At 45.5% G+C, this 22,944-nt stretch overlaps 1 gene segment (V, D, J or C); it reads right to left on the reverse strand.

The window, feature by feature from the left end:
• Nucleotides 1-22,944, reverse strand: part of LOC121148487 — a 356,000-nt gene that overhangs the window by 160,016 nt on the left and 173,040 nt on the right.

Here is a 22,944-nt window from a genome sequence, read left to right on the forward strand (position 1 = left end):
GCTGGGTCAGTAATAGAGCAGCCAGGACATAAACTGGCACCTGTATAGGATACTGACTCTGCAAGGCAGAGGATTAGCTTGTTGAGCCACTCTGCTGGCTCTGTAGCCAATTTTGATAAAGAATGATGGTTCCACTAAGAATCTTAGCATGGAGAATCAGAATCAGGAATCTGGGTGACACAGTCGAATTTCCTGATTTTGGTGATATGGTTTTGATCTTTGGGCTTTGGTTCTGGCGAAGAGTTACTAAATGGTTCCTCACTAGTATACTATTGCAGGGCTATGAGAATTATGTGTCCCTTTGGAAACACAATACTTACCCACACTGACATCCAAGAATTCCAGGGCTGTGTCACCCATGACTTTGGGTTGCCTTTTGGAAGAGTAAGCCTATGAAGGATAGAGCTTCATTCACCCACCTAACTCTTGTTAGGTCTGTGTATGACCCACCAGGGTTAAGACATTGAAATCTGACCCCAAAGCCAAATTTCATAAATAATTCCCCCAGTTTTTAAAATCCCAATAAAAGCCTCCTATTTTGTGATATCTTATGTCCTTGCAAGGCTCTGCTTGAAGGGCACCAGTGTTCAACAGCTGCAAGCAGGAAAATGAGAAAGACAGCAGTGGGTTAGAGCATCCCCTTTTGAATAAACAGAAGCTCTGAGGCAGCAGGTGATGTATCTTCAGAAGAGAAAGTAGAGAAACACAATCATCACCCTGAATCTTCACCTAGGAGCTTTGAGGGGCAGGATGGAGGTGGTTCCTGCAATGCTGGGAAGCTGACAGGTGTGGGTCTTTGTTGAGCTGACTCTTTCCTGGAGTTTTGAGCTCATCTTAATTCAACAGTTTTTTCAGGTAACCTTAAGGTCAGGCATAGTTTGATTTAACTTCATGTCTTTCAGAAGCAGGACAATTTTCAGGTCATCCAACATGCTTCTTCTGTGGATAGAACTAATTTCTTTTAATCATGTTCATAAAAAACTTTAATTTTATTTCTAGGATCTACATTTATAAATTATTCCATTGGCCATTTAATGAGTGGGGCAACTATTGTATTTTAATTTTACAAAGTCTATATTTGCTTGTTTTATGAAAGTCAAGCAGAAATTACTTTCCTCTGCTTTTTTCTTCTACTCATATATGGAGACTGCTGAATAATTTATCAGTATTCAGTGAAGATGGTTCTGAAGGTTTTTAAAATTGTATTTTTCTAGATTTACATCAGAATTTAGTTCCCACTGGAAGTGACACCAATGTAGAAAAGAATATTTGATTGTTCAAGAGATCACTTAGAGGAGTCCAGGTAAGTCTGCTCAGAGATGCGGGTGTCTGAAACTCCCAGCTTGTGGCTGTGACTGGGAGAACCCATGCCAAGCCAGGCTTCCTGCTGGGGATCCTAGCTCCCCATTGACCACTGCCAGGGGGTGGGCGAATCCTGGGCTTGTGGGCAGCCAGAGTGACAGTGGAGCCAGGTTTCCCCTACAGACATCAATGGATAATAAGGCCACAATACGTGTAGGTGAGGAATGAATCCTGAAGGATTCCCAAAGACAGGGTCACTCTAGCTGCAGGTAAATGAGGCTACTGAGACCTGATGGTTTGGAGGGGGAGAGACCAGAAAAGTGTATGGGCCAGACTGATATATCAGCTCACATGGGAGTCCTGAGTAAGGCTTGTTAGCATGGAACATTGCTGACTGCCACACGCCAGTCCATGTGAAAGCTAGAGCTGGGGACCTGCCTGGCAGGACTAGATCCCAGTACCTGACTAAATGTCGGATCAGGGAACAGGTCACATTAGGCAGGGCCATGAAACTAAACAGCACACAGCAGAACCAAATCTGGGGGTAGATTCTGTGGGGGCCACATGGCCAAATCTGTGGAAATGCAAGTCCCACTGGCTAGTGATATATATATATATTTATATATATATAAATTATATAAATAAAGTTATATATATATTTATTTATTTAAATTTGAAGTTTTGAATTATATGATACAATTTCATATATGTTGTCTGCAAATAGAGATAATTTCATTTCCTTTTTTCCAATTTGGATTTCTTTAATTCTTTTTTCTTCCCTAAGAGCTCTGACAAGGACTTCCAATGCTATATTAACTATTATTTTTTAATATTCATTTATACACATTGTAAATATATAATATATAACATATGCATTATAAATATATTATATTGTTTAATAAATATATCATATTATATATAGTATTGGACTAAGTAGGGCTGGCCCATGGGTTCATTGGTGTGCATGAGATCCGGCATTGGGAGAGGTTCTGATGGAGAAGGTTAGGGAACTCCTCTGTTGGGATACAATCCCTGCAGGAGAGCACAAGAACCATGAAAGGGAACAGCCCAGGCCAGGCCAGGGAATGGTACCCACTGGCATACATTTGGCACAGGTTGGGGGTGAACCAGGCTGGGCCAGTACATATTACTGAATGGTGAATCTGAGCACCAGAATGGAGTGTAGGTCAGGCCAGATTGGGTCACAACACAAACCAGTTCACATGAGGGCCAGACTGGGGACCAGAAGTTCTGGGCTAGGCTGTAACCCTAACCAACATGAATTGGAGTTGGTGGTGGGCTAGGCGCAGCCAGGCTACAGTACCCACTGGTAAATGTCGAGGAGAGTCAGGCCATGCCAGACTGAGCTACAGCACCCAACTACCTCAGGTGAGGCACAGGAGGGAGGGGATGAAGGCAGGTGGGGGGGTGTGGAAGGCTCCCCTGCTAGACCACCACTCCTACTGGAATTTGTGAGTTGGGATGAAGGCATACCAGGCTGGGCAGGGCTATAACACCTGCTGGCCTCATCTAGGCCAGATCAAGGGAAAGTCAGGTTGGGTTGACTGTTCCAACTGGTGTATGCGTAAGTCAGAATGAGTGCGGGTTGGTTGGGCTTTGCCGTAGCATCCGCTGACAGATGCTGGCATGGGGGTGGGGGTGGGGCAAATTCTGTCAAGTTAAACTGCAGAACCACTTGAAGAATGCGAGATCTGGGAGTGGGAGTAGGCCTAATAGGGAAACAGTGGGAAACTCCTTCTTGGGTTGCCACTCCAACTGGTGAGCATGAGAACTAGGACTGAGGCAGGCATGACTAGACAGAGATTGGCACCTGTCAGCACCAGTGTGAGCTGGATAGTGGGACTGGTTGGGTTGAGTTAGACTTCAATGCCCATTGACATGTGTGCGAGCTAAATGGGATGTGGGACAGATGCTGTATAAACTGACAAACATGGGAACCAGGGTGTGTGTGGGGGAACCTGGTAGGGGTTATTGCAGGTCACTCTGACTAGGCTGCAGCTCTCCCTGGTGTACGTGAAGGTTGAGTGTGTGGTGGGAGGATCAGGTTGGGCTGCAACACCCATTGCTTTGTGTAGAAGACAGGGCTGGAGACAGAATTGACCCAGTAATTGCAACCACCAGCATGTGCTGATTGGGGCAACGAACTGTGCAGACATTGTATTGGCAAACACGCACAAGAATCAGGTCTGGGATCACCTCAGATGAAGTTTCTGTGGCGATCCCCACAACTGAATTGCTGGATTCAGAACCCCAACCATGGAGAGAATTGCAGGTTCCATGGTCTGACCATGGAGTGCATGTGTTGGAGTTGGACCTCCTTAGTGGCTTAGACACAGAGTAGTGGACAGCATGTCCAGGTGCACATGGAAGACATGGTAGTACATTGGAGTCTGTAGAGGACACCTGGACAAATCGATCAACACTGCCAAATGTTGGCAGTGAATAACTGGGCAAATGGAGACTCTAAGGTGGACTATTTCAACCGGTAGATTCTGGAGTGATTTCATCGTGCTTGAAGTGACAAGATCAGCAATAATTCAAAACTGTTGAAATATCAAAGCCTCTTGAGCAGGCCCCTCAGAGCATGCCCCACATTGGGCATCCCGGCGTGGTGTCAGGTGCTGCCCTCCATCTCAGGGTGTAGACTCATTTGGGAGGCTGGGTGTGGCTTCTCTCCTTGTCTTCCCTCTTCCCCCAGATACAGGAAGGAAAAAAAAAGATGTGGAAATGGTGATCTCACCCACCTTGCTGTAGCCCTTGACCCTAATCACCCTAATCAACTATGTAAAAATCATCAAAAAATAAAAATAATTAATAATTAAAAACAGAAAGTTAAAAAGAGATCACTTATAAAGCTTGTATCTTAAACTACTGACAAAGTTTATATCTTATCAACAATTTCCTAAAGGCTCAATCCAGCACAACAGCAGGGAAATGAGTAATCACATCATGATTGTCATTACCATCAATGATAAGAGTAGTTAATACTCACAGAGTTTTCTGTGTGCCAAACCTTGATTTAGATACATTAACACTGTAATTAATTTGGTTTTTATAACAAACCTTTAACATTGTCATATATGAGGGAAGAAAGGCATACGGTACCCACTGAAGGTCATATAGTTATGACTTACTAAGTGGAGGATCTGGAATTCAAAACTCAAGAAATTTGGCTTTTAAGTCTAAACTTGCGTTCAACCACTTTACTATGACACCTGCTCTACATTCATCTCTCTTTCTTTCCCTCTGTAATGCATCTGTGTAATTTAATCTATAGTCACATATTAAACACATGCTCGATGTAACTTTTAGAAAATTACATTTAGTGTATTTTTAAGGGTCTGTAATTCAGTTATTAATTGCTGACCTTGGTTTTTGTATATGTGTCCAACTCTTTTGTTAAACCAAGTATCCTGGACTATGCTTTTGTTTGTCAAGGGAAAGATTCAAGCCATTGAACAGTTTTCATTTCTCATGATTTAGCAAGATGAAAGTGAGAGGTGCCATTTGATGAACACATATTATTATTTGAGAAGTGTTTATTTTGTATCCCCTGCAGTACTCAATATATCAACTCGCAAGTTATGGGAACCTCTTACTGTGATGATCAAGTGGGGCAAGTTTATGATGACACTGAGTACTCCATGTCTTCTTGATAAGTCTTTTTGAATTTGCTTTGTTGCACCTGTGTGAGGCATACAGATTTTGACTCAGTCACAGCATCAATGACTATGTCTCTTGACTACACTTGCTTAATGGCAAAAAAACAAAAAACAAAAACAAAACTGGAGGATACCTTTTTGTCAACTGATAATGGCTGTTGCTCTGATTCTAGCATGCCTTGGAAGGCATGGGAGACACAGCTGAGCCTCTGGTTAGTTCCTGGTAGATACCGATGCACAGAGCCAAAATCCTCACCAAGATTGTTACATTGGCATTGGTACTTCTGCGTGACTTAAGTCCTGCAGGAGCTGTCTCACAAAGGAAAAAGGATAGCAAGTGAGAACTAAAGATTCAGCGGGGCATCATGCACATTTAACTGGGGGCCTTTACAGAGGAGGGACTGCAAGATGGTTCACTGTGCTGTGTGCCGCCCAGGCTGCTTTGCACACACAATGCACTTGGGCCACCTTATCTACAGCAGCCACGTGGCTGCTTCATTGCTACAGCAATAAAGGAAAAAGGTCCTTGGGGTGGGTGGTACCTGTGCTATCGAAAAACACGCACAGATTCCTTCACAGGTGACAATCCAACAGGCCCTGTTAAGAGGGGGCTCTGTGTCTCTTTGTCACGTCAAGTTGGAGCTTTCAGTGTATGGTACCATTCCCTTATCAGTCCCAGAAGGCTCAGGCTTTGAAAGGAAGCAACCAGGGAGCATTCTTTTGTTGAAAGACACATGGTGGGTCATGATCTCTTGGGTCCTTGTTCCTGAATTTCAGGAATCTAAGGTGCATAACAGGGATACAAAAATGAAAGAACAGTCATTTTTTTCTAAAGGCATAGTGGTTTCCCTTCTCCATCTAGCAGTTTTTGGTTCTGGGACTGAAATCAGAAGCCAGACAGGTGCAAGCAATTTGTTCACTTTAAGTTTATCAATGAATCTATCAACTGTCTATTCAGAAAATATTTATTGATAAGTCTACAAAAGCTTTCAGCTGGATATTGAGGGTACAGTATAACCAAAAAAACAGGCAAAATTTCTGCCATTATGCAGTTTAACGTTGGATGATGATGTTTAACTTCAGGCAAGAGAAACTGATTATGAGTTCCCTACAAAGTCACCAGACTGGAATTTCCCCCTGGAAAACCATGCCCTACTCAAAAACCAGAGGCTACTGTTTCAGATTCTGAAAAATCTTTCTTTCTTTCTTTCTTTCTTTCTTTCTTTCTTTCTTTCTTTCTTTCTTTCTTTCTTTCTTTCTTTCTTTCTTTCTTTCTTTCTTTCCTTTCTTTCTTTCTTTCTTTCTTTCTTTCTTTCTTTCTTTCTTTCTTTCTTTCTTTCTTTCTTTCTTTCTTTCTTTCTTTCTTTTCCTTCCTTCCTTCCTTCCTTCCTTCCTTCCTTCCTTCCTTCCTTCCTTCCTTCCTTCCTTCCTTCCCTCTCTCTCTCCCTCTCTCTCTCTCTCTCTCTCTTTCTCTCTCATCTAGAAGGTGGGATGACAGACAGAGGGAGAGTAAGAGAGAGATTTTCCATTCACTGGTTCACTTCCCAAACAGTTGCAAAAACCAGGGCCAGACCATACTTAAGTCAGGATCCTGACACTGTCCTTCCTGATGAGAAGGACAGGGGCCTATGACATATTGTCTTTTGGATTTAGGTTTCCATGACCTAATCCTGAAGAGAAAATGGAATTTAGAGAAGAAATAGAGTATAGATGGTCATCTTGGATTCCATGTTCAACCTGTAATCAAATAGTTATAGTACATTAGCTGTGTGTTTACTAACAACACAACTGGCTTTATAAGAAAGGGCAATGTGCAGACAACTGTGAAATGCCCTCTAAGAGGCTCAAGAAGAGTCTTGCCCCCAAATCTCTTTTATTGGTGTCTGAAATTCTGCAATTGAAGATCAATCCTTTGAGTTATAGAAACATAAAATTGCTCCTGGGAAAACTGACACCTTAAGTCTTAACATTTTAGAAGATTAGTAAGGATTAATTCCCAATGGAATGTCTTGGAGCCTGGAAACTAGAGAATCTTCGGCATACACAAGAGATGCAAGTGCTAGACCACTGCTCCTTTCTTCACCACACACCCTTCTTCTGCTTTGGAGGGGTTTATTACACCTCTTTTATGATTTCAGGGTCTTATTTCTGATCCTTCTCCTTCTCCATCTTGGTCTCTATGTTAACTCTGTATGTGACCTTGTGCTTTCAGTGTTAAGCCCATCTTTCTGTCTGCAGAGATCTTTCTGAAGCATTTGTAAACATGCATTTTCTTATATACCGCTGATGTCTGCCCATTTTTCTCTAACGTAATGCAATCCCTGTAGCCTACTTTTTAAGATATTTCTCTGCCAGATCACAGCCCATTCTCCAGTCACTCCTCTCAGCAGGTGTTGCAGACTGCATCCCCACAGAGAGAGCCCTGTCCTCTAGCAGACACAGTTCTGTGCGCTCCTTGGCTCCTGTTCTCCTTCTCCTGCTATGTCCTTCTCTAATCTCCCCATTCATCAAAATCACTCATTCTTCAAGTCACTTTGACTATACCTTCCACCAGGGAGATCTGCCTGATCCTCTTGAATCAACCTAATTTCTCCCTTCTATGGGCAACTGCACATTGTACTCTAACCAACATTTATCATAGTCTGACTTTAGCAATTAGCAATAGGAAGGTCTGTGTGTGTCATCCCTTGGAAAATATATGATCCTCCCATTTCTCAGTACCCTTAGGAAGATTCATAGGAAGCCGATGTTCCAAGGGGCTTCCTATGTGCTCTGTCCAAGTCACAGTTATATATAAAGGTATGCAGCAGTCTTACCTGACCCCTGATCACAAGCTGCTGTACCTTGCACAGAGCTTGAGAGGAACTTTGCTGGTTGGGTAATTTCTGGTGAGTAAACTGAAGGACCTGACTCCTACCCTAGCAACACTGGGATTCACAGTCTTCATTGAAGTTCCTGGTGTGCAGTGCAGTGTGATCATTTCCCTGTGTGAAGTTCAGAGGGACTCATCCAGATTTTCTGCTCTGCCACAGAGATATAAAAAAAAAATAGAAATAAATCCACCATGAATAACCAGGATTACTTGGCTTTGGAACTATTAAAAAAGGACTATGATTTAAAAAGAAGCCATCCCCAAGACTTCATACTTGGGCCAAGAGTGTATCAGCAGGTTGATAACTTGGGCAAAATTCTGGATTTTACTAAATAACAAGGCAGTAAGGCCTGCGGCTTGCTATCTGTGTCAAACCTGGACTTTAGACTTGACCTTAAGGTCTAAGGCATAGTCCAGCCTCTGGGAATCTGGACCTGGAAATCAGAACCCCACAGCAGGTGTGCATTTGAATGCAGTGAACTAACCTGGAGACTTTTTGGGCCTCTGGAGTCTGTGTGTTGACTCTCCATGTCCTCACTTATAGAAACTTCTGTATATTGATTCTTTAGGGGTGGTGTGGAACAGAGAGTTTACCCTGGAGACCTGTTCCTTAATCACACTAAAGGTATATTGAGAAAGAACATAGCATAGGACATGCCGAATGTATGATCACCTCAGTTCCTGTGTGCAGTGCTAAAAAAAAAATGATGTTCCAGAATGAGTTTGTGTTTTTCTATCACTGTATAATCTCAAAAAAGGTATCAAAAGATACATTTAAAATTTTTCTTTATTTGAAAGTCACAATTAGAGAGAAACAGACAGAGAGATATCTTTCATTTGCTAGATCACTCCTCAGAAGGCAGCTACAGCCAGGTCTAGGATAGGCCAAATACGAGCCAGGAGCTTTATCCAGTTCTTTCATGTGACTGGCAGCAGCCCAACCCTTTGTGCCACCTTCTGCTGCTTTCCCAGGTGTGTTAGCAGGGAGTTGCATAGGAAGTGGAGTGATTTTGTCACCAGCTGGCACCCCTATTAGCTATCAGCATCACAATCCTGGCCCCTGGTAACTTTTTGAAGCAGCAATATTTTTAAAGAAGGATGAGAACTGTATGCTCTGAAGACCCATGTTTAAACTATAGGGAGAGATTTCTGCTAGACACATTTGTAACAGGGACATCTTTTAAAAGCAGGGCTTTCTTTCTTCTTTTTCTCTTTAGAAGAACTCCTGAAAGATTGCTGAGAGTATTGGATTTCTGCAGGGGAAGACTCTGGGTGAACTTTAGAGAACTCTCCTTTTGCTAAAAAAAAATCAGAGTAAGGCTGGGAATGAACTTATTCACATCTATAACAAAATTGGACTGTTTTGAGGATTATGAGGTCATCATCTAATTGAATGGTCATCATCTAATTGTACCCTGAAATGTAAGTGTTCAGAAAACTTCAATGGCATTTTTTAGTTAGAATGAGTGTATTTTCACTAGATGTGAATCTAGTAAGGAGCTTGATGTCCATACATGGTACTATGTGATCCAATGACATAGCTGAAAAACACATTTGTCTTATCAGAGCCAGGGATCTGGTCCTACGTGAGATGGTGGTGGGGCAGGTGCAGAGCTTCCAGGAGGAAATGTTTTCTTTTCTGTCAATCATCTTAGGTCAGGAGAAGAGCTCACTTTAGATGGAGAAGAAAGGCTTTCTTGCTCTTGTTAAGTGGAGATGTGGGGATGCTTGCAGATTTGTTCTGGGGGCATTGGGCTGGTCCCTGCTACATGGACACCCACTGGAAGACAGGGAGAGCCTTTTGTTGGGTTTGAGGTCTCAAAATGGGTGCTTATTTCTCTCTTCAGACTTTTAGCTGTGCTTTGAATGGTTAAGAGAATAAGCTGTGTTCATGCTGGTGTGGGACTCACTGCAGTGTAGATGGGGGGGGGAGAGTAAGATGGAGAAGAATCTCATGTGATGACTTGGGGCTGGAGGAGAGCCCCATGGAGCGCTGCAGTGGGATGCAAATTCCCACAATTCACCTGGGGGACATAATGAATACTCCACATTCCACATGATGAGCTCTGGCTTGGTTTAGGCTGCTTGTTAATGAAACAGCATCTTTATTTTGTGGTCCACAGGCTCGTGAGGTAGGAGGAGGACACATGGGCAATATAATGAAAGGCTGGCTAGAAATAAGAAACCAGAAGTTCTTACAGTGGTGTTTGAAATAGAATTTGTACAAGGACGTTTGTTGTCTTAATGAACAACCCGAACATTCTTGACTGTCTCCAAGTTTAAGAATGTTTGGAATCTGGTTAATGAAAAACCTTGGGCCTTACAAGAACTGGAAAACATTGACAACTCTGAAAATGGCGAATTCCAATTTATACACATCTCCATCCATCCATCTGTCTAGCAAGTATTTGTTGCCAAGCTTTCTACCAGGAATGCAGAGCTTGCTAAGACATCAATCTCAAGGGGTTTATGTTGGAGTGAGTGGAAACAGGTAGTTATCTGCATGTGCTCGTCAGAGACAGATTTTCCCTGGTTAATGATGCCATTAGGCAAACTCTTCACATAGTCTCTTTCCTAAGGGATTGTAGCTCTCATGAAGTCTGATTGGCTTTCTAGTGAACTATCTCTTATTACTCCTACTCCATGTGTGGTGGGGCCCCTTTAACAAATAGATTGTTGTCAGTCTAGGGTTGCTCTAATAATGGTCCTTGGTTTTGGCATCCAACCAGAGGCTGCATCCTGGAGTGGTAGGACCTGGCAGGGACCTGCTGGAACAGTGTCTGCAGTGATTTGGCTAGTCCAGCATTGCCCTCCAGTGGTCAAATGCAGGAATGTGGGGGATGAAGGATTCAGAGACTGAAGTTTTGAGAAGGGAACGGTGGATTAGTGCTTTCCCTAAATGGAAATTGGGAAAACAGGGATTGGGAGTGTTGGGAGGCAAGATTAAGAGATGAAAGTGAAGATTAAGATTCGTTATTGAGTGGACACCTTGAGAAGTATGTGGAGAGAAGCCCAAGAAGGACTACTTAGGTTCCCCAATTTGAATTTTTTTCGGGGAAAATAGCCACTGGTAGGCAGGATACCAGGCTACCTTGAATATTAGCAAATGTGGTGGTGGGGGAAGGAAGGAAGGAGTGCTTACTTAGAGCTGAACACTTGGGTCTCCTCCAGACCATTCTTTTCAAGATCTAGGGAGACTTTGATCTGGAATTCTTTACCTTCAGATTTATAGGCAGTCCAGGAAGCAGCATAAATCTCCTGAGATGAAATTGGAGGCAAACTTCTGTGGGTCATAAACTTTTTTTTTTCCCATTGAATTTGTGAAGGAGTGTGGTCCATAGAAAGCAAGATGCAGACTTTGCAGGATTTTGGTGGTCTCATTCTCCTCCTGTCTTATCCAGTGGTGGCATGTTAACTTGGCTTTGAAGGAGAGTTCTTAACATCAAGAGGGTCTCCTCTTCATTGGGCCAATGCCACTGGAAGGTATCCAGCGCACTAGGACACTGTCCTGTCTTTTAGCTCATGAACCTCATTGTTAAGGCTGATGTAGCCTTGGCAGCCGGTTTGCTGTTGGCAGAATCTAAAACTGGAGCAAAACTTGCTTCTTCCATTCAGTCTCACCTTACTGCAGTGTCCATCACATACATCATCACTTACCTCCCAAGGCCAGAGGGACAATGAAGCTTCCCTTCCTTATCCTGGGTACTCCCCCGTCTTATTTTTCCCTAGATCTTCAACAGGATTGAAACCTCCCCTGCCCCGTGGCTTTCCTATCTCACGCTGCCCCCAAAATACAGATACGGGTCAGGGAAAATTTCTAATTCAGTTAAAAAGTGAAATGAAAAAACAGTGACCATGCAGACGCTGGGTAACCATAGCATGACTGATGGCTTGAACTGTATACATAGTGCCTGTAAAATCCCAGACTGGATCAGGTGAGCCATCCAGATGGTGGATCAAGGGCAGGAAGGGTGAGAGGAGGACGATGCAGAAGGGTGGACTGTGGATGCCTTGCTTGTAGGAGTCCTGGAAGACATCGTATGTTGTAGCCTGAGTATGCAGGTATAGTTTTGTGTACACTTGTGTGTGATCAAACTGAGGGTTTTGTAAAGTCAAGAACTGACTCTACAGACGCTTCTCCTGCAGATCTCCACTGCCTCAACGTAGTAAGTGCCCTGTAAGCATATTTCCCCATGGTGCAGTGGTAAAGGGAGGAGGCTCTGGGAGCTGAATGACCTAGAATCCCTGCAATTTTACTGGCCCAATCTTATGAAAGATTTTCAGATTGGCGCCATAGGGTATTCATCAGTAAGATGGGGCGAACAAAAGCTCCCTCACACCCCTACATGTGGAATGTGCTGAGGAGTAGAAGAGACCAGGCATGAGACCTTCTGGGCATTGTGCCTGACATGAGATTGGTGCTTGGTAAACAGAAGCTGTTTATATTATTTTCATGTGAGGCTTTGTACAGAGAGCTCGCTTGGGTGTGAGTGAAATTCTCGGTCCAAACCCTCCCTTAACTGCAAACTAAAGCCAAACATTTCAGAAGACGCGAAGGCACAGGCCGTTGGCAGGCCCTTCTTGAGCTGAAAGGACTCACCTAGTTTGCAGAACCGACGTGTTCTTGAACACTGCCCTGGCATGAAAGAACCGGCCGCATCTAAATTAGCGTCTTGTTGAGAGGTCCCCGGCGGACACCTGCCTCCCCGCGCCTCACCCCAGTCTCCCTCTCACAGAGACCCTAGTTATGGCTCAGTCTACTTCTCTGCCTGATTGTGATCGACCCGATCTTATCTCTGGCACTGCCGACGCAGGAGAGGCTGGGCGGCTCTGTCTTCCATCATCCTGGAGAGCCCATTAGGAGAACAAGGTGGCGTGCAGCCACTCCAAAAGGCTGAGAGTAGGAACACCCATTACGGAAGCAAGCAATGCTTTCTGCCCGGCCGGCCGGGGCCAGGTCTACGTTGACGCAAAGGCAATCAGCATAGACATTGAGTGAGGGGCTCATTCATTTTGTGCTCAATAAAGATCGTTCATATTCAGAGAAGTGGCTCGTTATCCCCTCGGGAAAGGGGAAAGCAGCGAACAGCCTGCCGTTTCTAGATTTTTATTTCTCTGTAGCTGGAGACAGAGGCAGAGCGCTGACTTGGGGAGAGGGATGGAAGGCAGCCTTGGGTGATCACTCCGAGTGGCACGTGCGCCTGGGCCTCTCTGCGCGCCCCTGCTTGTCCCACACGGAGCGCACCCCTAGTCCACCTCCTCCCTCGGCCGGCTTCTGCGGCAGCTCCTCGGGCCTGGGAACACATCAAAGCGGTGGTCTGCTGCTCCTGACAGCTGGGAGTCATTTTCCCGCGGAGCCGCGGGGAGCTGCTGGCACTGCTGCCTGCTGCATTCAGCCCTGTGAGAGGGCAGCTGAGCTGAACCAATCCCCCATTATGGGCGAGACCCGATCCATCCCGGGAGCCCTGGAGGTGCTCCCCCAGGAGCCCTGTGGAATTAAGTTGTCCTCCCCCCCCCCCTTTTCTTTCCTTTTAAATCGAGAAATAATTATTAAAGCATCCTGGGGTGCTGGTTAGGGATGTCCGCCACCCACAGGGCCAGCTCTGCGTGCTGCTCTGTGACAGCCGGACCACCTCCAGGCCCAGTGGTTAGTGTCAATGACATCAGAAGCCTCCCGGTTTGCCTCGCTCTGGGGACAAAGGACCTCCACAAGACTCCCACTGCGACCACATTGCTTCGCAACAGGAGGAGGAAATTGTGCTTGCACCCGTTGAGTCTGCCTGTTGTTGGGCAGGGGAAAAAAAAAAAAACCCTGCCTACTGCTGGGGGCGGGGGGCACTGGCGGGAGGCCTGGGCAATGAAAGCCACAGCTGGTCCCTCCCAGGACGGATAATCCCTGGGGCCCAGAGAGGTGGAGTGAATTGTCTGAGGCCACACAGACCTCCAGCACCAGGCGAGAGAAGAAAGCAGGGCCCCTGGCCCTTTGCCCTCTCATTGTAGAATGAGAAAGGGATAGGGGACTGCATGGGAAAAAAAGCAGTGGCTACCTTGGGGTGGGTGTTTGGCCCAAGGGTTAAAGGCACTGCCTGGAGCTCTCACATTCCGTATCGGAACTCCTGGCTGGGGTCACATTGCTCTGCTTCTGGCTCATGCACCTGAGAGAGCAGGACTTGGATCTCTGCCACCCACGCGGGCCACCCAGATGGAAGACCTGGCTTCCGGCTTCAGCCTGGCCCAGCTCAGGATGTTGTGGGCATTTGGGGAATTAAACAGCAGGTGGGAATCCTCTGCCTTCACTCCCCACCCACCTCGGTCACCTCACTCTGTCTACTTTTCAAATAAAAGGAAAATAAATCACATATATGTATGCTATCTGCTCTCATTTCAGGGTTGTTGAGGGGTTTGTGGGTGCCTCTGAGAGGGCCCCCAGCAGCTTTGTAGTTTTGTGGGGCCCCAAAAAGTTTTGCTAGGGGCCAAGATGGAGTCACTGGTTGCGTTTGGAGGTGAAGCAGTTAAGGAATCCAGGAACAAGTGTGAGGCTCCTCGAGGCCAGCACTTAGTGGGCAGGACTGCCTGGTGCGGCTGTGTGGCACAGCACTCTCTTAGCTCTGCAACTGAATGTGATTTAATCTCTCTCTCTCTCTCTCTCTCTCTCTCTCTCTTCTCTTTCCCCCCTCTCATTCTGCAGTAAGGGCAAGCCTGGTTTGCTCTTTAAAATGCCCAGAGCTCGTTTCTCACTTGGGGCTTGTGGCGAAAGGTCAGGCCGCAGAGCTGTTTTGCGGCGAATCAATGCACCCCTGGGGCAGCAGAGGACAGCTGCTGGTCTGGCCACAGGAGCCCACAGGGCCTCACTGCTGGGCTGTCTTGGGGTCCTGCCCGCACCCGGGCCACCCTGTGTCCCCTGGGGTCACCTGCTTTCTCACTCAGCATTTCTGCCTCTCTCTCTCTGCAGGACCTGCAGATGTAATGGACACCGCAGCCTGAGGAGGCAGTGAATGACTGACTGGTTAGGTGCCTCCTGTTTAATAACCACAGAAATATTGCTGTGCGGCATCTCCCCATATGCTGTGGCATCTGTGACAGGCATGTAAGGGACTCGTTTTCCTTACATATCTCATTAAAGATGTAAAGCAAGATGGAGGGGCTTCCACACCCCCTCCCTGAGACCGCCAGCACCACATGTTCCTTGCCCTCTGCTGCCATCTAGTGGCCACGTGTCAGTTGCATAGGAAGCTTAACCACAGAGCTCCTCTCCTATTTACTGCAACCAAGGCTTAGGACCCATATATCCCGCAGTCTCCTTGAGATGGTCTCCCAAAGCACTTTCTTACCAGTATGCCTTCTCCGCACTGCAAATGTCTGTCATGACAACCTGGGATGCTGGGCTGGTCTTGCCAAAAGCCAAGATGCATGGGCCACTGACATGGGGGCAGACTCAGCCCTTCAATCCAGGCTGAGATGCCTTCTGCTAACTTGAGAAATCCTCAGGTATTGGTCTCGAGGAGGCTATGAGGCAGGAGACCCTGGGAGGGGAGGTGTCTTTTTGGGCTGCCGCACAAGTTGCTTGTGAGGCAGGTTCACTTTCACTGTCTCTTAATCCAAGACCCACATTTCCTGAGCCTGACTTTGCTGGACTTGGCTCTGTTGCACATGGTGGCATCAGAATGTGTGTCCAGTCTTGCTCCATGAGCTCGGGGCTGAGGAGGGCCTGGGAACTCTCCCCAGGGTGGAAGATGACGTGTGACATCAAGGGTTGGACTTGTCAAGGCAGGAGAGCGAGAATGAAGGGCAGGCAGGGCACATACAGCTGCAGGCTTTTGGCACGGGCTGCAGCTGCCTGTGTATCACTGTGAGCTCCAAACACCGAGGGTGGAGGCTGCACCTCTGGGCCAGGGGCAGAGACACAAAGATTGATGCTGCTTTTTGTCATCAAACCGAGCACTTAATGTCCTTCTCTTTAAGCCTTGACGGGTGATCATCAATTTCATTAATTGATTGATTTTTTTCCCCAAGTGAACACAGCTCTGGGATGTGTAGTAAGTAGATGTTTAACATAGTCTCATCGTTGTAGGCTCTTGTTACTGCAGAAGGGAGAAACACAGCAGCCAAGGTAGTTTTAATTTCCTAGCTTAACAATATGGAGCAAGGCTTCAGAAGAGGAGTGGCTCACTGGAGGTGCCAACAGCTGGGAAGTGCCTGGTGGAAGTAAATGACTCAGTGAACGGCAGTGGGTGACATGTTCTGTGAGAGGCGCGGCATCCTAGGTCCCCATATCCCAAGGCCGCTACTCCAGCTGTTGACCATCCCCCTGGATCGGAAGTCAGCCATGAGATGCGAAGGTTGACCTTCAAGGGCTTCATTCATCAACTTGTAATGGTTTCCTTCCTCTTCTCAATACTGTGCTTCCTTTATTGATTGACACGCCGTCGATACTACCCTTCACTCACGGATCGACACGCTCTCACATCTACCCTTCATTTACCGATCAACGTGCTCTTTCATTTACTCATTCAAGAAGCATGTACCGTACTAGCACGGGGTAATTGAAGCAAATCCAAAAATGCTTCCTAAATGTTTACACAAGTGCAGCACCAACCTGGAGTGTTGCAGGACAGAGAAAGCCAAAATTGCTCCCAGTTTTTATCTCTGTCTTCACTTACTTCTTTACTAAGCACTTACTGGCTTCTGTTACCTTTCTGTAGTGGTCCACAGGGGCTCTCTCACTTTCCCCTTGCTGCCCCAAATGTTCTGATATTCCCCCCATCCATTTCCTCTTCTTTGTCGTTGAGGGTGACGGGCAGGTTTCACTGTTTTTTTTTTTTTTTGGTCAGAAGAGGCACCTTATTGGTCACATGGAAATACAAAGTCTCAAAAACGCACTCAAAGATGCTTTGATTCCATCTTGGTCAAAAGTAAAACTGGTATTAGTTTGCAGCAGTGGGAGGAAGAACTTCTGTTATGTCAAGTTTTCCAGTCTGGAGTGCTTTGATGGTGGTCTTTGCATTCTTGAGCAAAAAGTTCAGTTTAAAAAAAAGGAAGAAAAAGAAGAAGAGAGGGGACACTCAGAGGTGAGTTTGGGGAACTGCTGGGCAGTGCTGAGTCCTCACCTTTGTTCTGTGGACAAAAGACCCCATTGCTAAGACCACAAGTCTCTCACAAAGTGTCAGAAGTCCAATCACAATGATTGCCATCTTCAAGATTTAGCAGGACCTGGACTTCAGGACCTTTGGCTGCATATAGAACGGAGCAGTGTGCACAGGCCAGCCCAGCTCCTAGAATACTCCTCATCAGCCAGTGTGCCTGAAGGGTGGCTTCCGGGCTCACTGGGCAGTCAGTTCACTCTGTGCTGGTAATAACTCGGGGGGCTGACCAGGCTAGTAGGCTAGCAAGGGTTTTCCTGTTTCCAATGGAAGCAATTGAGATCATCCGCTTTGGGTCTTTCTCTTGCCTAAACGATTTTTAGTCCCAACTCTGCCTTCTAACTTCGGGTCCTGGGTAAAACCCTTAACATTTTGGGGTCTCAATTTCCTTGTTTGTAAAAGGAAAGAGCTAAGCCACGTGCCCAGTTGGAACTCAGCCCTCAGTGCTCACAAGGCTGGCCCTCCTAGAGGGCCAGCTCTCCCTCCCTTTCTGTAGTTCCCTCAAACAGCATTTTTCCTTTTGCAATTCAATTTCATTTGGAAGTTTGCTGTAAGTGTGCAGTCTAATGTAATTTTTTGCTATGCAAAGATGTGGGAGCAATCCCAGAGAAGTCTTCTCCCAGCTGCTGGAGCCTCTGGGACCACTCTGGGTGACAAATAGAATTCAGCTGGCTGGCCAGCATTCCTAGATGCCTTTACAGTGATGGTGTTGGTAGCTTGACTTTGCTTTTATAGAATGTGGGAGTCAGTGACTCAGCAAGAGAGAGATGTGCCTTAAGAAATCTCCTTTAAAGTTCACAGCATCACAATCCTGGCTTCCAGTGGAGTGTAGTTCCCCAGTGGTCCCGATGCTCAGTCGATGAAATGAAAGAAATCCCGCCCTCTGGAAGCTCCATATCGTAATGGACATGCAGTTCTTATAAGCAAGGCAGAAGGACATGCAGACCAATGTCAAAACACCAAGAGGTTGTCCCGTCCTACTCAGGAAATGACCATGTCTTTGATATTGTGAACACGTGCCAGCAGACAGGTGAGCAAACATGGGAGTGACGTGCCTGGCCTAGGTTTAGAATGGTTCACGGCTCAGCAGTAGGGGCAGGCATGTGACGGTCAGTGCCACCAGTCTGCTCCTTTTCTGAATAGGTGTGTGTATGAATATGTGTGTGTGTGAGAGACACAGAGAGACAGAAAGAGAGGGAGACCGGAGAGAAAGAGAAAGGAGAGAGAGAGAGAAAGGGAGAGAGGAGAGAGAGAGAGAAAGGGAGAGAGAGAGAGATTCTTTAATAGAGATGCTTTAAACATGAATTTTACACTGACTGCTCCTTTCCACACCCCAATTTTACAGCCTGGCAATCTGAGGTTCACATTGTGTAGGTGGCTTGACCAGGTCATCCAACTTGTAAGTAGCAGATGTGGAGTCAAAGACGGTTTTTCTAGTCACTGTCTCATATAATCTGCTTATGCCAGTTTACGAACTGCACCTGATCTGTAGGGAATTGTACTAGTGTTCTGCTTCTGCCAAGGGCACCAGGGGAGATAGCCTTTCTCGTCGACACTAATCTCAAAGGTTAAACTGTATTCTCCAAGCTCATTTCCATTAATAACATATCAAGGATCTGTCATGCATTAATTAGTCTCAGATGATCTTGTGTATATCTATATTTGGTACCTCCTATTCAGATGACCATTTCATAAGTTAAATATGCAGCATACAAAGCCAGCCTGCAATTATTGGTATGTTGATTTTAACTGAAATTTCATAGTGTGGCATTCGCATGGGGCATTAATGATGCTGGGGCATTAATAGCTGATACAGGCTCCCTGTGCTTCCTGTCCAAGTGACAGACATGCACCTTAAACTGATCCATCAATGGCTGATCACCAAAGCATCACTGATGGACAATTGTCAGATATCACAACGGCTTAGACAATTCTCGTGGAGAAATTTTTTTTTTTGGTTGTTATGAAGTCCAACTGTGTGAATGATGCATCTATGGGTAAGGCCGGTTTTGCCTTAAAATAAGGAAAGACTTCAAATGACATTCTATGCTTGGTGTTAGAGAAAATGTAAAATTGAGCACCAGTGCTGTCCCTGAGTTCTTTCCTGGAATCACAGAGCTGCCTCGCTCCTCTCCAGGGGGCAGGATTCATCTCCTGTTGCATTTCGCTTCGTGGTCGACATGTTTACCTTCAGGACTAAGAGCACGGCACACACTGGCCCCTTGGAGGAGAGGCCCCTGCAGTGTGAGAAATGCTTATCAAATGAATCCTCAACAACCCTGATAGGTGTTGCCAGATATCCCTTCGGAAGTAACAGAACCGGTGAAGCCCTTACCCACTTGCCACTCACATGGTACCATTTTGGTCAGCATGGCTACTTAAGTCTGGAGGCTAGATGTGCTTCTAGACTTCTTATAGGAGCACAGCTGATGGTGGAGGCTAGTTCACCCCAGTAGCTTAAAGAAAATGCTCCCCCAGGTGGTTACCCAGGGGACCCAGGACACACTCTGCTAGAAATGAAGTGGAAAGTGATACGAACTTGGAGGGGAGGGAGGTGTTCCTTCTCAGGGCAATCCATACAGCCTGGGAGAATGCAGCTAAGAAGACCCGGGCCTTAAGGGCACCTGGACTACTGAGGCCCCTGAGCTCTTGCCAAGAGTAGAGTTCTGGAAGAGAGCTTAACTCTCTATTGTTTTTCCTTGCTGCCCAGCCTGCAGCCCCAGCTACCATTCTTCCCAGTTCTGTCTGATGAAGAACAAGATGATGTGGTACTTATGGGAACTAAGGAAGGGGCAGGATCAAAGTCATTCATCTGTGGCCTCACCCTCTGGAGATGGGATGTAGGAACATATTTCTCAGAGGGCCTTATGCTAATGCTTCCTGATTTTATTGCCATCTGAGATCCTCTTCTGCAAAGCAAATACCCCATGGGGCTCTACCTCTCACCAGCTCTTTCTTGCTAATGTAAAATAAGCTCATTGGAATGAATAAAGAGAATGGTATTACTTTGGCTTGAGCACTAATGAGCACTTTCACTTTGTCATAGTGTAAATATTAAAGTTATAAGAGGCAGCCCTGGGACCAACTAATTATTTTAAAGACCCAAAGTGCTTGCAAACCATCTAAAATTCTTTTCTGCAAAACTATGTCCTCACTCAGCACTGAGATGCCTAGGTCCACTAGCACCTACGTTGCCAAGTGCCTCTAGGGACTGACCACAATAGAGTTCCTCATAGACCCATCAAGTGTGAGAGCTGTGAGCATGAATGTAGTAGGTAATACATTGTATCTTTCACCATCACTAAGAGAATAAATTTCAAACATTCTCACTACAAAAGGAATAAGCGTTTAAAACAATAAAATATAATAATTAAGAATCAAGGTGGTAGAATAGGGTAAGGACACATATAAACAGACAGAGAAACATTAGCCAGTGTGAAGCAGAGAGGGCACATTCCAGAAAATAGGAGAGGACAGAACGATAGTAGAGGAGCACCTGGAGACTGACAGACACAGGGGAGTAGCAGAACAACGGTGTGGTGTTGCAATGACTGATATGCCAGTGGCATTCAGTGAGCGGTGATCTGAACTACACTGGCAGCTGGAACTCCACAAGCAACAAGGTGGGCAGGGATGTTCCCTGGAAGCTCATGAGGTTGAACTCAAAGAACTGCCCCGTCCTGCTGGTCTGTTTGATTTGACCAGGAGCAGAGACGGAGTAGCAGGTCCCAGACAGGCAGTATGGTAACAGGGTAGGTTTCACAATCCAGTTCATTCCCTGGAGCCTAATCAGGCACCATGTCGTGTAGGGAGGAAAGGCTATGGAACAGTACTAAGAATGCACTGAGCTGGGAGTGAATGCATTTCTGACTTAGTGAACTGCAACAACGTGGCAACCTATAGATTCTACCCAAGGTCTTGGTAGCCCTCAGACCTGATGGCCAGCAGATCAAGAACTCTAGTAGTGGCAAATTAGGTGCCACTTTGTACAGTGTGGCAAAGGCTTTAAGACTGCAGGGACAACAGTGAGCTGCACATATGCTGAGCTGGGAATGAGCTCACTGAACTAAATACATTGCACTAGTCCCACAGGAAAAATAATACCAACTACAGCGTTGTATGGGTCAAATAGCTCTGTGTGGCCCTCAGACCTAACAGCCAATGGGTTCTGGCAAGATAAACACCAACAACAACCTAGTATCATGGGACCCCTGGTGTCTCCCTAATCCTGGGAACTGTTCAAACTGGAGGTGGGAGAAAGTTTGTACAAATAACAGTGCAGCCTCAGCATGGTATCACAGAAGGTGAAGAGTGCTGAGTCAAAATCTGGGGCTATGTGGACCATGGTAGAAATTTAACGTAAGAATCCAGACCTGGAACTCACTGGAGGGAGTGGCACAAGTGACTGCAAACAAAGAGCCATGTGCCAGGTACAATAATTAAATTGAATTGTAAACCTGTGGGTGACATAGCTTACAAACCTGCCCCGAGGAGAAGACTCTGATAACCGCAAGTACAATGACCAAGAACAAAAGAAGAGACAGAGGCATAATGAATATTACTGAAGACTTCTCTGCAAAGGCGCAAAAATCTTTGCCAAATTGAGAGTTAACTGAGGAACAGATTGAGAAAATGGGGGATATAGAATTCAAAACACCATGGAGTCTGGAATTGTCAAAATTTACTGTCTATACAATAGAACTATTCATTTTTAAAAGAATGAATTGCCAAGCTTTTAGCAATGTTCTTTCTTAATTCTGTCTACATGACCAACAGTATTTGCTAGATATTTTTATTCAGAAATTAAAGAGGATTTTGTTTCTAAATCATTCCAGAGGGTGAAGGAGAAGAGGATACCTGACATTAAGGGTCTACAGAACCATGTTTGGCCACTGTCCTCAAAAAACTCAACCTATAGGACTGGTGCCATGGCACAGGAGGCTAAACTTCCACCTGTGGCATTGGCACCAACATGGGCACTAGATTGAGCCCTGTTTGCTTCACTTCTGATCCAGCTTCTCGCTTATGACCTGGGAAAGCAGCAGACAATAGCTCAAGTCCTTGGGCTCCTGCACCCGTGCGGGAGATTTAGAAAAACTGCCTGGTTTCTGGCTTCAGATCAGTCCAGTGTCAGACTGTTGCAGACGTTTGGGGATGGAAGATCTCTCTCTCTCCCTATAATTCTGGCTTTCAAGTAAAAATAAATAAATCCTTTAAAAAAATCAGATGACTCTTAAAGATAGATTGCTAATTCCTGAGCCAAAGAGAGAGCTATTTAAAAAAGTTGTGATATCTAACACTAAAATTTCTGTCTGAAGTTATAGTAATAATTTTCATCATCACTGAGTTGTAATTGCTTTAAAACTACTAATTTGAGATAAAGGTCCTTTTATTTGCTTTATAAAATTTGTGGTGCAATGTTTCTTGTACTCATGAGCAATCTCTATGTAATCTTTGCATCTTATTTTTGTCTGCATATCCATCAGACAAGGTTTCTTTCTTCGTGACTGCTTCATTTGTTAGTGTTGTAAGGGTTAGCAAAATCTACTCATACTCATCCCAGTTCATTATTTTATTTCACTCAAAAACAACAACAACAACAACAAAGTAAAGTCATACACACTCGTCTTTCCTATGGCTTTGGGATAGTGGTGGGATTTGCCAAGGGTCAGAAGAGTCTCTGTGGCAGTAGCTTGATTGGGCTTCTGTCAATATGATTAAGAAAATAAATGTTCTTAGGAAACCCTGAGGGGACCATCCTACTGGTGGCAAACTTGTGCTGTTTAAATTAAGACAAGAATCAGGTTTGGCTTCAAATGCCAGTGTATTTGCTGTTTTAATCCCTCTCCAAGGCACTTCTTGCACTACCTTCTCATATGCTGAGTTGAAAGCCAATTATTGCTGATCAACTTTCTTGCTGAGGATATAGAATGCTATGGCTGGGAGA

The sequence above is a fragment of the Ochotona curzoniae genome, unplaced genomic scaffold, assembly GCF_017591425.1.
Source record: "Ochotona curzoniae isolate NIBS_2020 unplaced genomic scaffold, NIBS_Ocur_1.0 scaffold_4701, whole genome shotgun sequence".
Taxonomy (NCBI): Eukaryota; Metazoa; Chordata; class Mammalia; order Lagomorpha; family Ochotonidae; genus Ochotona; species Ochotona curzoniae.